The sequence below is a fragment of the Elaeis guineensis genome, chromosome 8 (assembly GCF_000442705.2).
Source record: "Elaeis guineensis isolate ETL-2024a chromosome 8, EG11, whole genome shotgun sequence".
Lineage (NCBI taxonomy): Eukaryota > Viridiplantae > Streptophyta > Magnoliopsida > Arecales > Arecaceae > Elaeis > Elaeis guineensis.
Genome location: NC_026000.2, coordinates 36,742,389 through 36,756,579, shown reverse-complemented (window position 1 = coordinate 36,756,579; position 14,191 = coordinate 36,742,389). Strand labels below are relative to the sequence as shown.

General features: G+C 37.3%; 1 non-coding gene across 1 annotated transcript; it reads left to right on the top strand.

The window, feature by feature from the left end:
- Nucleotides 1–13,840: 13,840 nt before the first annotated feature.
- LOC140851422 (small nucleolar RNA R71) lies at nt 13,841–13,946 on the top strand. Its single transcript, XR_012134175.1, has one exon. It is a non-coding gene; the product is annotated as a small nucleolar RNA R71 (small nucleolar RNA).
- Nucleotides 13,947–14,191: the final 245 nt, after the last annotated feature.

Sequence of the window (14,191 nt, the reverse complement as noted above, 5' to 3'; positions counted from 1 at the left end):
GGCTCCTTATTGATTTTTTGACCTAAGACAGCACCTATTGCAAAGTCAAAGGCATCACACATAATCTCAAATGGAATGGACCAGTCAGGGGGTTTTATTGTGGGTGCTATTGTCAGGACTGTTCGTAATGTGTTGAACGCTTTCAAACAGTCTTCATCAAAGACAAATGGTGTATCCTTGGCTAACAGATTGCACAAGGGTCTTAAAATCTTGCTAAAGTCTTTGATGAAGCGTCTATAAAATCCGGCATGACCTAAGAAGGATCGTATTTATCGGACCGAAGTAGGGGGTGGTAGTTTTGAAATGACCTCAACTTTGGCTTTATCTACCTCGATCCCTCTTTCAGAAATAATATGTCCTAATACAATTCCTTTCCGCACCATGAAATGGCTCTTTTCCCAACTTAGGACAAGATTTATCTCCATACACCGTTTAAGAACTTTGGAAAGATTATGGAGACAATCCTCAAAGGTGGTTCCAAACACAGAAAAATTATTCATAAAAATTTCAAGACATTTGTCCATCATATCCAAAAAAATGACTAGTATGCACCGTTGAAATATAGCGGGTGCATTACAGAGCCCGAATGGCATACGCCGAAAAGCGAAGGTGCCATAGGGGCAGGTGAAGGTAGTCTTTTCTTGATCATCCGAAAATACAGATACTTGATTGTACCCTGAATAACCATCAAGAAAACAGAAGAAACTTTGTCCTGCTAACCGTTCTAAGATTTGGTCGATGAAGGGCAATGGAAAATGGTCTTTCCTAGTAACGGTATTCAGTTTTCTATAATCTATGCATACTCGCCATCCAGATGATATGCGAGTGGGAAGCAGTTCACCTTCTTCATTCTCAACCACAGTAATACCTGATTTCTTAGGTACTACTTGAGTGGGACTGACCCATTTACTATCGGATATGGGGTAAATGATTCCAGCATCTAACCACTTTACCACCTCTTTCTTTACTACTTCACGCATGTTTGGGTTCAATCTCTTCTGCATATCTCGATGGGGTTTGGCATTTGCCTCAAAATGAATATGGTGCATGCAAATGGAGGGGTCAATTCCTTTTAAATCGGCAATGGACCAACCGATAGCCTCTTTGTGTTCCTTCAGAATACCAACCAATTGTGCTTCCTGATTGGGGGTCAAGTCTGATGCAATGATTGCCGGGAGGGTGTCATTGAGTCCTAGAAATACATACTTGAGCGTAGCAGGAAGGAGTTTCAATTCTAACATAGGTGGTGATTCTAAAGATGGGACTATTGGTGTACTGGCTAATGTGGGCAATGGCTCATACTTGATTGTCCATGGAGGAGTGGTTTTATCATGTGGTGTATCCAACAAGATGTTAACTTCTTTCATATATTTCTTAAAGTCATACACTCCAAAGTGAGCCAAACAAGTATCTAAGGGATCTGGTGCTAGAATTGTGGGTGTTGCATCTTCTATAATGTCTTCTAGTGTATCTACTTCGAAGCAACTATCCATTGATGGATCTTAGAAAGCACCAAACACATTCAGTCTTAGTTTTTTATTCCCAAACGATACGTCCATGACTCCTGTCCTACAATTAATGCATGCATTTGCCGTAGCTAGGAAGGGTCGTCCTAAGATAATGGGAATTTGTCTGGGGTTGCCACTTAATTCCATGTCGAGAACCAAAAAATCAACTGAAAAGTAAAATTCATCTACCTTGACCAAGACATCCTCAAGCATTCCACGTGTGTTGCCCAGCTATGCAACCCAAGAGGGGGGGTGAATTGGGTTTCTAAAAATTTTAAGCTTAACTTATGACTTATGAAAAATATTTGACAAAAGCTAAATAAATAGGGAGAGTAAAATTAATTCAAGGCTAATGGCTAAAAGTAAGAATGTAAGAGAATAATGAAGAGTTAAAGAAGAGCAATTAGGCACACCACAAACAAAAGAATTTATAGTGGTTCGGTGCCAACTTTGTACCTACATCCACTCTCCAAGCTCCTACTTGGGAATTTCAATCCACTAATCTTGTATTCAACCCGAATACAAATGTCGAAAACTCCGACTCTAGCTATCCCAAGCTAGTCCACTTGTTTTCTGGGTACAAGCCAACCCAATATACTCCGATTCAAGGTTCGAATCAACCTTCTCTTATTTTAGAACCCTTCCAAAATAAAAACAATAACTCAAGCAAAGTATAACAATGAATAGCACAAGTAAGTACAAAGAAAGCTCCTTTAATGAGTGAATGATGCTTTAAATATACTTTACTCAAAGAGAAGAAGACTCTTTTTGATTTTCTCAAGGTGGTTGGAGACTTGAATGTGCACTTGAGGAGTTGGTGAGCTTGGATTAAAGGCTTCTTGAATGCTTTGAGTGAGCTCTTGCTTAGGGCTAAAAAGTTTGCTTGAAATCCCTTTTTTAAAATCTCTCTTCTTGATTCTTGTTTTTGATTTCCACCTTTTTGTCCCTTTTATAGCTTCAAGAAATAGTGAAAAACATTCTAGGCTAAAATAGAGCTGTTAGACCACATTAAATGAGCATTAAAAGCATTTAAAATGGGTTAAAAACTAGCCGTTGTAGAAAAATCCCATCACAGGGGTCGACTCATGGGTCGACTCATGCCTGGGGGTCGACTCATGGGTCGACCTCTGTGAAAAAATATCAGAAAACCACCAGAAAATAAGGTTCTGTGATTTTTGACCTAAAAACAGCATGGGTCGACTCATAGGATCGACTCATGCCTGGGGGTCGACTCATGGGTCGACTCACAGGGTGTGCCAAGTCTGTGCCGGCCAGAAATTTCAACATGCCAGTCATCTCATGTGCCATGAGTCGACTCATGGGTCGACTCATGATTTTCAAACATGCATATTTTTCAAAATACAAGTCCAAAAATAATAAAATTTTCACCAATGGATCACAAATCTTTTGTTCTATCATTTGATGCTATCAAATCAGAGTTTTGGTAAAATTATGATTTTGCCTCTGAAGAGCAATAAGTCTTTTTCAAGCGAAAATTATTAGTACCCCTTCAACTGCTTTGTAATCATCAAAATCAATCTAAGGAGCAACAATCTCTCCCTTTTTTATGATGACAAAATACTTGAACAAAAGCATATATATGAATCAATGAGCATGAATTTCAAGGAATGAAATGCATTATAGGTAGTTTGAAGATAAATAGGAAATTTACTACCAACTTATAAGTGCATTTGCTTGAAAAGAAGATTGATTCTTTTGGCATGTGATACATGTGCCCATTTGCATAAACAATTTGCCTATTACTTAATGATTTGAAAATTTGCTCATTTGATTATGTGATTCTGGTATCAGAGCAGAAAATTTATTTTTGTTATCAGAGCAAAGTAGAATTTACTTAAGAATTTGAAAATTGCGTATTTGAAAATATCTCATTTGCTCATTTGCTTATTTTTCAAATTTCTTAGCATCTTGAAAATTTGCTCATTCTCATTTGATTATTTAATTTTGGTATCAGAGCATGTTTAAAAATTAAGTATATCAATGCATGTCTAAGAATTAATTTTAAAGTGTATCAGAGCATGTCAAATTTTAAGGTGTATCAGAGCATGTCTAAGAATTAATTTTAAAGTTTGCTCATTTGCTTTTTGCTTAGCAATTCACTCATTTTATTTTTAAGACTTTTATTAATCTTGCTTTTGATACTTTTCTTTAATTTCTCCTCCTTTTTGACATCATCAAACATTGTTACCATATTTTCTCTTTTTGTTTCTTCAAACTTCTTGTACTAATCATTAATTTTACTGATATTAATGTTTACTCCTCCTGAATACAGCAATCATAAAATAAAATATACCATTGAGTACCATAGATATGAAATAGCAGCATACATTAAAAGTCAAAAAGTGGATATATAATCAAAAAGTGATTGATACCATAGCTGTTCCAATACATATTCCATAATATAAAAGTCAACCAGTTAATATCATTACATGGCCCAAAAGATAGATCCTAGAAACAAACAACAGACAAGGCTAACTACGAGGATCTAGTAGAGCTCATGACTAGATGGATCAGAATCAGATGTATCGAAGATAGGGTGGGGAGATGATGGATCACGACCAAGGACTCGTCCTCACCCCGTCTGCCTCTGCCACGAGTGGAGGTGCTGGCACGAGTAGGTGGGCGAGATGATCCTGAAGGCTGAGAAGCAATAGACTGAACTGCAAGAGAGAGCCTGATGGTGTCAAGAAGGTTCAGAGCTCTCGAAATAGACTGAAGCAGTGTAGTGAACTATGTAGAAGCATGCTCTCTCCTCAAGAAATCAAATCCACCCTCCAATACTCCTCTAAGTCTGGCTGCCTCCGTAGATAGGTCTGAGACCTCAGTAGTGCACTCCTGTGGCTGTGGATGGGCTAGAGCTAACACTTACCCCTGCAAGTCAAGTACTCTCCCAATCAGTCTTAAAATGTAACCCTCGAGCTACTGAATCCGAACTGACTGATCTGAGATCATCTGAAATATAGTGGAGATGTGGGGGATCAAGGTCTGATCAGATGCATCAAATGATATGGATCCTGATGCAAAAGCTGAAGTGCTCCACTGACGAGAAAGCAAGGAAGCCACATGCTGAGAAATCATCTCAATCTGATCATTAGCCAATCTGATCTCTGAGGGAGGTGCTCTGCTGTCTGGCTGCTGAACTGGAGTGTGCCTCCTGGTAGACTCTGAAGGGCCAGCCTCTGGATCTGAAACAAACTGGATGTCTGGAGATGCTGCCCTGAAGTCATGGAGAGGTGATGAAGGACCTTCTTCCTCAGCTCTATCCTCAACTCTGTCCTTAACTCTCTCTTCTACACCCTTGATCCAACCACCATCAATCCTAGTGAATCCCATGCGGTGCAGAGTGTGCTGATTGATGGTGTCAGAGTGAGAAAGCTTAGCAGATGCCTCTCCCTCAAAACTAACTCCAAACCTCCTGAATACCAGTGTGAGGGCCATACCAAAAGGCAGATGTACCTTGGATCTATTCAGTATTTCTCTCATGGCCTCAATCATTAAAGCAGGGAGGTTTAGGGGGGTTTGGGTGATCATATGAAACATTATGCATATGTCTCGGCCTGAAAGGAGGTCATGTCTACCACTTCTCGGGAAGAAAAGCTTTGTTACCAATTGATGTAGAATTCTCATTTCAATTGACAGGATCTTGGCTTCTAATTTATTTAGGCTTTCCGAGTATGTTCCTCCTAAAATCACATTGATCCCTTCTTCCTTCACTGAGAGTTCCATGTTTGAATATCCCTCACAGGGCAAATGAAGAATCTCTCCCAAAATAATAGGATCTAAGCAGATATCAATTGCCTTAACAGTAGATGTTACTGTTCCATTGCCATACCACAGATTCAGATAAAACTCTCTAACCAAATCTACATATGTAACTTCTTTAAGAGAACAGTAAAATCCCCAACCCTGGTTTTTGATCTTTGAACCAATGGAGAAACCCTCTTTTTCAAAAAATCTGAAGTCAACATTTTTGCCGGTTTCTACCTTTCTGACAGAGAGTGGAATTTTGCTAGGGCTGAGAGGAGACTGAGAGGAACCTGGAGCAGATGCTGAAGCAGGAATGGGAGCAGAGGAGGTCTGAGAAGCTTGTCTTTTCCTGCGCACGCCCTCTTCCAGCTCACGGACCGATTTTCTTCTTTGAGGGAGTTTCATTTTTGGAGCCATTCTCACCACAAGAGCAAGCAAGGAGACTTGGAAGATCAAATGGGTGAGGAGAAGGAGGGTTATTAGGGGATGGAAAGAGATTTTTGGAGGAGAGAAATCCCGATTTGGAGAAGAATGGTGGAAGCTAGGGCATGCTCCAATCGCTTCAATCAAGGGAGAAAAATATGAAAAGCTTCTTTCCCAAGGGGCGATTTGAGGTGGAGAGGTGATGGGAGAAGGATCTTGGGCTAAAACTTTAGATTTGGAGAGAACGAAGATGAGGACTACGAGTTTTGGAGGGAGGAAGACGAAGATAGAGGGGTCGACTCATGAATGGGTTTTTACTTAAGAAAGAGATGAACCCGTGGGATGTTGGCCGAAAATTGCGAGTATGCCATTGGGTCGACCCTAGGGGGTCGACTCATGATTCACAAAATTTCAGAAAAAATATGAATAAATTCCAAAAAAATTCAAAATTCTGGGAGAAGAGTTTTTGCTCAGTGACAAGTTGTGAGAGGGTTAATCTTGAGCTTTTAGGTCTAAGAGAGATGATGGAAATTGAGCTCAAAGAAATTTTGACATCGATTCCTTGGAATTGAAGAAATATTTAAGCAAATAGATCAAGAATTCCTAGATTTCTCCTAATTTCATAGAATCTATCCTCACTTAGGGCCTTTGTAAAGATATCAGCTAATTGATTTTCAGTGCAAACATAGTCAAGAATTATATCTTTATTTTGAACATGTTCTCTTATAAAATGATGTCTTATTTCAATATGTTTAGACCTTGAATGTTGAATTGAATTTTTAGTAAGATTTATGGCACTAGTGTTATCACATCTTATGGGTGTTTCATTAAGTTTGATACCAAAGTCTTTGAGTTGTTGCTTAATCCACAAGATTTGAGCACAACAACTTTCGACTGCGATGTATTCGGCCTCAGCCGTAGACAGTGCTACCGAATTTTGTTTCTTGCTAAATCAGGAGATTAGGTTAACTCCAAAAAATAGGCAAGTTCCACTAGTGCTTTTTCTATCTAATCTACATCCAGCAAAATCAGCATCTAAATATCCTATTAAGTCAATTAATGAGTCCTTAGAGTATCATAATCCTAGAGTTTGAGTACCATTTAAATATCTAAGGATTCTTTTAACAGCATTCAAGTGAGACTCTTTAGGATTAGATTGAAATCTAGCACACAGACAAACACTAAACATGATATCAGGCCTACTTGCAGTTAAATATAATAGAGAGCCAATCATACCTCTATAATATTTTAAGTCTACACATTTATCTTCTTCATCCTTGTCAAGCTTACATGAAGGGCTCATGGGTGTGCCAATTGCTTTGGAGTTCTCCATTCCAAATCTTTTGAGTAATTCCTTGGTGTACTTGCTTTGGGTGATGGAGATTCCTTCTTTTATTTGTTTGATTTGGAGTCCGAGAAAGAATGTAAGTTCTTCCATCATGCTCATCTCGAACTCCCCCTGCATGAGCTTAGCAAAGTCTTGACAAAGAGATTCATTAGTAGACCCAAAAATAATATCATCAACATATATTTGTATAATTAACATATCATTTTGATTTCTTTTAATGAAGAGGGTTGTGTCTACATTACCTCTTGAAAAATCATTATTTAGTAAAAATTTGCTTAGCCTATCATACCAAGCCCTAGGTGCTTGTTTCAAACTATATAGAGCTTTATTTAATTTAAAAACATGATTAGGAAAAGCATGATTTTCAAAATCTGGAGGTTGTTCTACATAGACTTCTTCAGCAATATATCCATTCAAAAATACACTTTTGACATCCATTTGAAATAATTTAAATTTCATAAAGCAAGCATATGCAAGTAGAAGTCTAATGGCCTCTAATCTAGCAACAGGTGCAAAGGTCTCATCAAAATTAATTCCTTCTTCTTGATTATAACCTTTAGCAACCAATCTTGCTTTATTTCTTATTACATTTTCATGTTCATCTAATTTGTTCCTAAAGACCCATTTTGTGCCAATTATTGAATAATTTTTAGGTCTTGATACTAAAGTCCATACATTATTTCTTTCAAATTGATTAAGTTCCTCTTGCATTGCATTAATCCAATTATAATCATTTTCAACTTCTTCAATAGTTTTTGGTTCAAGATAAGAGACAAAAGCACAATGATTAAATACATCTTTAAGTGAAGAACGAGTTTTTACCCCATGCATAGGATCACCAATAATTAGCTCCTTAGGGTGATTGTGAACATACCTCCATTCTTTGGGTAGGTCATTTGTACCTTGAGGTTGTTCTTGATGTTCTTCACCTCCCTCATCCTGTTTGTCTTCATATTCCTCATCATCTTGAATTGTTGAATCTTTCAGAGTGATTTCCTTTATTCCTTCTATAAGAGGATCTGCATCATCAATACCTTCATTCTTCCTTGAAGGAAGATCGTTAGATTCATCAAAGACAACATGTATCGACTCCTCTACTACTAAAGTTCTTTTGTTAAAAACTCTAAAAGCTTTACTAGTGGAGCAGTAACCAAGAAAGATTGCTTCATCTGATTTTACATCAAATTTTTTAAGTCTTTTTTTACCATTATTTAATACAAAATATCGGCAACCAAAAATATGAAAATATGTAATATTAGGTTTTCTTTCTTTCCAAAGCTCATAGGAGGTTTTCTTTAAAATTTGTCTAATCAAAGCATGATTTAAAATATAACATGTTGTGTTAATAGCATGGTACGGGCTATTTCTTCTAGGGTTCTATTTTTTCTTTCTACTATCCCATTTTGTTGGAGTGTCCTAGGTGCAGAGAAGTTATGGCCTATTCCTTTTTCATCATAAAATTTTTTAAAATCTTGATTTTCAAATTCAGTTCCATGATCACTTCGAATATTTTGAATTGAAAATCCTTTCTGATTAGTGACTTTTCGGTAAAATTTAGTGAAAACTTGAAAAGTTTCATCTTTGTGTGCTAAAAAAAAAACCCAAGTAAAATGAGAGTAATCATCTATAATTATAAAACCATATCATTTTTCTCCTAGACTAGTAGTTCTAGTAGGTCCAAATAAGTCCATATGCAAAAGCTCTAAAGGTCTAGAGGTTGAAACAACATTTTTGGATTTAAATGAAACTCTTGTTTGTTTACCTAGTTGGCATGCATCACAAATTCTATCCTTTTCAAAATTCAATTTTGGCAGACCAAGAACCAATTCTTTCTTAATTAATTTTGAAAGTGAATGCATGCTAATATGTGCAAGCCTACGATGCCAAAGCCAACTAGTCTCATTAATTTTAGCATTCAAGGATACTAGACATTGCATATTTATTTTGGATAGATCATTAAAATCTACCATATAAACATTATCATATCTATGTCCAATAAATTTAATGCCATCATTAATAGGACTAGTTACAATGCAAACAGACGATTCAAAAATAACTTTATATCCTTTATCACAAAATTGACTAATGCTGAGTAAATTATGCTTTAAACCATCTACTAACAAAATATTTTCAATGTATTTGGAGGGAGTGATACAAATATTACCTATACCGATGATCTTTCCTTTGTCATTGTCTCCAAAGGTGACCATCCCTCCATTCTTAGCATCAAGAGTGATGAATTAGGATTCATCACCAGTCATGTGTCTCAAGCATCCACTGTCAAGATACCATTTCCTGTTTCCTCCTTAGGATGCTAGACACACCTGCAAGCAAAAGTCAAGTTTTTGTTTTAGGTACCCAAGCTTTCTTGGATCCTTTTTGGTTAGTCATAATGGTTCCTTTTGGAACCCATATTTTCTTTATATTTGAGTTTGCAGACTTGTTAGAGAAGCAAGTGTATGACTTATGTCCTACTCTACCACATTTGAAGCAAGTAATATTAGAAGACTTGTTACTTAAAGAGTTTACATAAATATTTTTCAGATATTTTTGTTTCTTCAAGGGGTTATAGCCAAGTCCAGCCTTATCATACACGGCCTTTTGATTTTCAAGAATCATATTAAGTTTATTTGAACTCAAGGTGAATTTTTCAACTAATGGTTTTAACTTGGCAATTTCATTCTTTAAACTTTGATTTTCTTGAAGCAGGGTGGATTTTTCAATTGAAATGCTTTCATTTTGTTTCAATAAAGATTGATTTTTCAATTTTAGATCTTTGTTCTTCATTTCTAGTTTCTTTAATTTATCAACTAAATCATAAAAAGCTTCATGTAGTTCTTCAAATGTAAAGTCACTAGGAGTTTCGGATATTACCTCATTTTCATGTGCCATAAGGCACGGGTTGGCTTGTTCAGTCGAGTTTTCCTCTTCGGAGCTTGAGTCATCACTCGCACTCCAAGTGGCCATCATGGCCTTCTTCTTATACTTCTTAGGATCCTTCTTCAGTTGTGGGCATTCGAATTTGAAGTATCCCGACTTCTTGCACTCGTAGCAGATAAGGGTTTGGTCTTTCTCCTTTTCTTTGCTCTGTTCTCCTTTTGTGAATGGCCTCTTCCTCATCCCTTGTTTCCTTTTTCTTAAAAATTTCTTGAATCTTCAGGTAATGAGTGCCATTTCTTCATCCTGTTCTTCATCTTCAGTGTCATCAGTTTCTTCATCTGGTGGAGCTGTGGATTTGAGGGCAATTATTCTTTTCTTTTTGACTTCTTCCTCTTGATGTTGCTTCATACTTAGCTCATGAGTCATCAATGATCCAAGAAGCTCTTCCAAGGGTAGAATGTTCAAGTCCTTGGCTTCTTGGATGGCGGTCACTTTGACTTCCCAAGTTCTTGATAAGGATCTGAGAATCTTTCTTACAAGCTCACTATTAGTATAGGACTTACCAAGACTCTTTAAACCATTTATAATATCAGTAAAGTAAGTAAACATTTCAGTTATGGACTCATCATGCTCCATTTTAAACAATTCATATTTATGCACAAGCATGTTGATTTTAGACTCCTTTACTTGATTGGTTCCTTCATGGGTTACTTCTAACCTATCCCATATTTCTTTAACAGACGAGCAAGTAGAAATACGATTAAATTCATTTGCATCAAGAGCACAATAAAGAACATTCATAGCTTTAGCATTTAATTGGGCCATTTTCTTATCAACCTCATCCCATTCTTTCTCAGGTTTGGCTGATTCCACACCATCTATAATTTTAGTGGGTGTGTGAGGGCCATTCACTATGATACTCCACATATCATAGTCGAGTGCTTGAATGAATATTTTCATCCGAGCTTTCCAATAGGTGTAATTAGACCCATTGAAAAGTGGAGGTCGGTTAGTGGATTGCCCCTCGGCTAGAGAAGTACCAACTTGAGTTGCCATAGATCTTTGGCTCTTTGATTGTTTAGATCAAAGTAGGACTAAAGCACCGGGCTCTGATACCACTTGTTGTCTAGCTATGCAATCCAAGAGGGGGGTGAATTGGGTTTCTAAAAATTTTAAGCTTAACTTATGACTTATGAAAAATGTTTGACAAAAGCTAAATAAATAGGGAGAGTAAAATTAATTCAAGGCTAATGGCTAAAAGCAAGAATGCAAGAGAATAATGAAGAGTTAAAGAAGAGCAATTAGGCACACCACAAACAAAAGAATTTATAGTGGTTCGATGCCAACCTTACACCTACATCCACTCCCCAAGCTCCTACTTGGGAATTCCAATCTACTAATCTTGTATTCAACCCGAATACAAACATCGGAAACTCCAACTCTAGCTATCCCAAGCTAGTCCACTTATTTCTCGGGTATAAGCCAACCCAATACACTCCGATTCAAGGTTCGGATCAACCTTTCCTTGTTTTGGAACCCTTCCAAAATAAAAACAATAACTCAAGCAAAGTATAACAATGAATAGCACAAGTAAGTACAAAGAAAGCTCCTTTAATGAGCGAATGATGCTTTAAATATATTTTACTCAAAGAGAAGAAGACTCTTTTTGATTTTCTCAAGGTGGTTGGAGACTTGAATGTGCACTTGAGGAGTTGGTGAGCTTGGATTAAAGGCTTCTTGAATGCTTTGAGTGAGCTCTTACTTAGGGCTGAAAAATTTGCTTGAAATCTCTTTTTCAAAATCTCTCTTCTTGATTCTTGTTTTTGATTTCCACCTTTTTGTCCCTTTTATAGCTTCAAGAAATAGTAAAAAATATTCTAGACTGAAATAGAGCCGTTAGATCACATTAAATGAGCATTAAAAGCATTTAAAAAGGGTTAAAAACTAGCCGTTGCAGAAAAATCCCGTCGCAAGGGTTGACTCATGGGTTGACTCATGCCTGGGGGTTGACTCATGGGTCGACCTCTGTGGAAAAATATCAGAAAACCACCAAAAAATAAGGTTTTGTGATTTTTGGCCTAAAAACAGCAGGGGTCGACTCATAGGGTCGACTCATGCCTGGGGGTCGACTCATGGGTCGACTCACAGGGTGTGCCAAGTCTATGCTGGCCAGGAATTTCAGCGTGCCAGTCATCTCATGTGCCATGAGTCAACTCATGGGTCGACTCATAATTTTCAAACATGCATATCTTTCAAAATACAAGTCCAAAAATAATAAAATTTTTACCAATGGATCACAAATCTTTTGTTCTATCATTTGATGCTATCAAATCAGGGTTTTGGTAAAATTATGATTTTACCCCTGAAGTGCAATAAGTCTTTTTCAAGCGAAAATCATTAGTACCCCTTCAACTGCTTTGTAATCATCAAAATCAATCTAAGGAGCAACAACGTGGTTCCTTAATTGATCTGTCGGCTAATTGCAGTGTGACTGATGTGGGTTTCAGTTTTTCGAATCCAAAAAGTTCATACACCGAACTAGGTAAAAGATTCACACTTGCCCCTAAATCCAGAAGAGCTTTTTCAATGTGATAATCTCCTATAACATAGGAAATGATGGGGGCTCCTGGGTCCTTAAGCTTTGGAGGAGTGGCATGCTGGAAAATAGAACTAGCCTGTTCAGTGAGGCATACTTTTTTTGGGATTTATGATCTAGATTTATATTTTTGGGTGCATAAATTCTTCAAAAATTTGGCATAAGCAGGGACCTGTTTGATTGCGTCTACAAGGGGAAGATTAATTTGGACTTGCTTAAATAATTCCAACATCTCATCGAGTTTTCCTCCCTTCTTATCTGCAGGAATAGGAGCTTTCAAGGCATCCAGAAATGGGGCTTTAGGCAAATAAGATGATTCCGGTGCAGTTGATTCCTTCTCTATTTTCAGGTCCTCCTTGTTCTTAGGTGATTTGGCTTCGGTTAGAGGTTTAGGGTCGGTCTCATTGATTTTACTAGTGTGTTCAATGACCTTTCCACTTCTCAGAGTCATGATTGATTTGGCATGTTCAGAAAAAACTTCTGGGGTATTAAAGCTCTCAATCACAAATTGCCCTCTTGGGTTGCTCTTGGGTTGGCTAGATAATTTTTCTCCTTCCCTCCTACTGAATGCAGTCGCTAGTTGACCTATTTGGGTCTCTAGCTTAGCAATGGATTATGTGTGGGAGTTAAGGATCTGAGTGTTGACTTTTAATCATTCTAGTACTTTCAGAACTTTTTTCTCAAAAGCTGAGCTGTGACCAGTAGTAGACGGTTGAAGAATATTTTGAAATTGATGGTATGGTCCATGCCTATATGTTGGGTCCTAATATTGAGGTCGAGGTGTGGCAGGACCAACCACTGGTTGTGGTCTCCAAAAAAAATTTGGATGGTTTCTCCAGTCGGGGTTATAAGTGTTTGAATATGGATCGTTTCTCAGTCTGCGAGCTTGTTGGACTTGAGCTTGCTGAACCTGCTCGTGCACAAACTCAAGAAATTGAGGTGCGGCTGGGCATTCACTAATAAATTTGTTCGAACTTGCACACAATGCACAAACTTCTTGGATTGGGTTAGGTGAAATCGGAGATTGTTCAGTATTTAGAAGATGATCTAATTTTTGGGACAGTTCATCTACCTTATGATGGATATCTATGGCATTTCCTACTTCATATATTCCACCTCTCTTTGGGTTTAACATGGGTTTATCTCTAATAGAGGCAAACATATGATGTAATAAATTTTTACTTAAAATTTCAAACAGTTGCCATGCCTCATCATCACTTTTCAGCATGAATGTCCCACCGCATGATGCATCGACCATTTGTCGATGTCTTTCAGATAGCCCATCATAAAAATATTGGATTAACTGCCATTTGGGTACAGTATGGTGGGGATATTTTCTAATAAGGTCCTTTAATCTCTCCCATGTTTCATGAAATATTTCTCCATCTAATTGGGAAAAACTAGTTATGGCTTTCCTTATTTGATTAGTTTTTCCTATGGGATAATATTTCTTGAGAAACTCTCCTTGCAGCTGGTCCCAGGTTGATATAGTTATAGAATCCAAAGTATGTAGCCAGTATTTGGCTTTGTCCTTAAATGAGAAAGAGAATAATTTTAACCTAAGAGCATCATTGGAGAAGTTGTGAATTTTGACAGTTGAGCATATCTCAAGAAATTCTTCAAGATGTTTATAAGGGTCCTCATTACTAAGTCCATAAAATGAAGGTA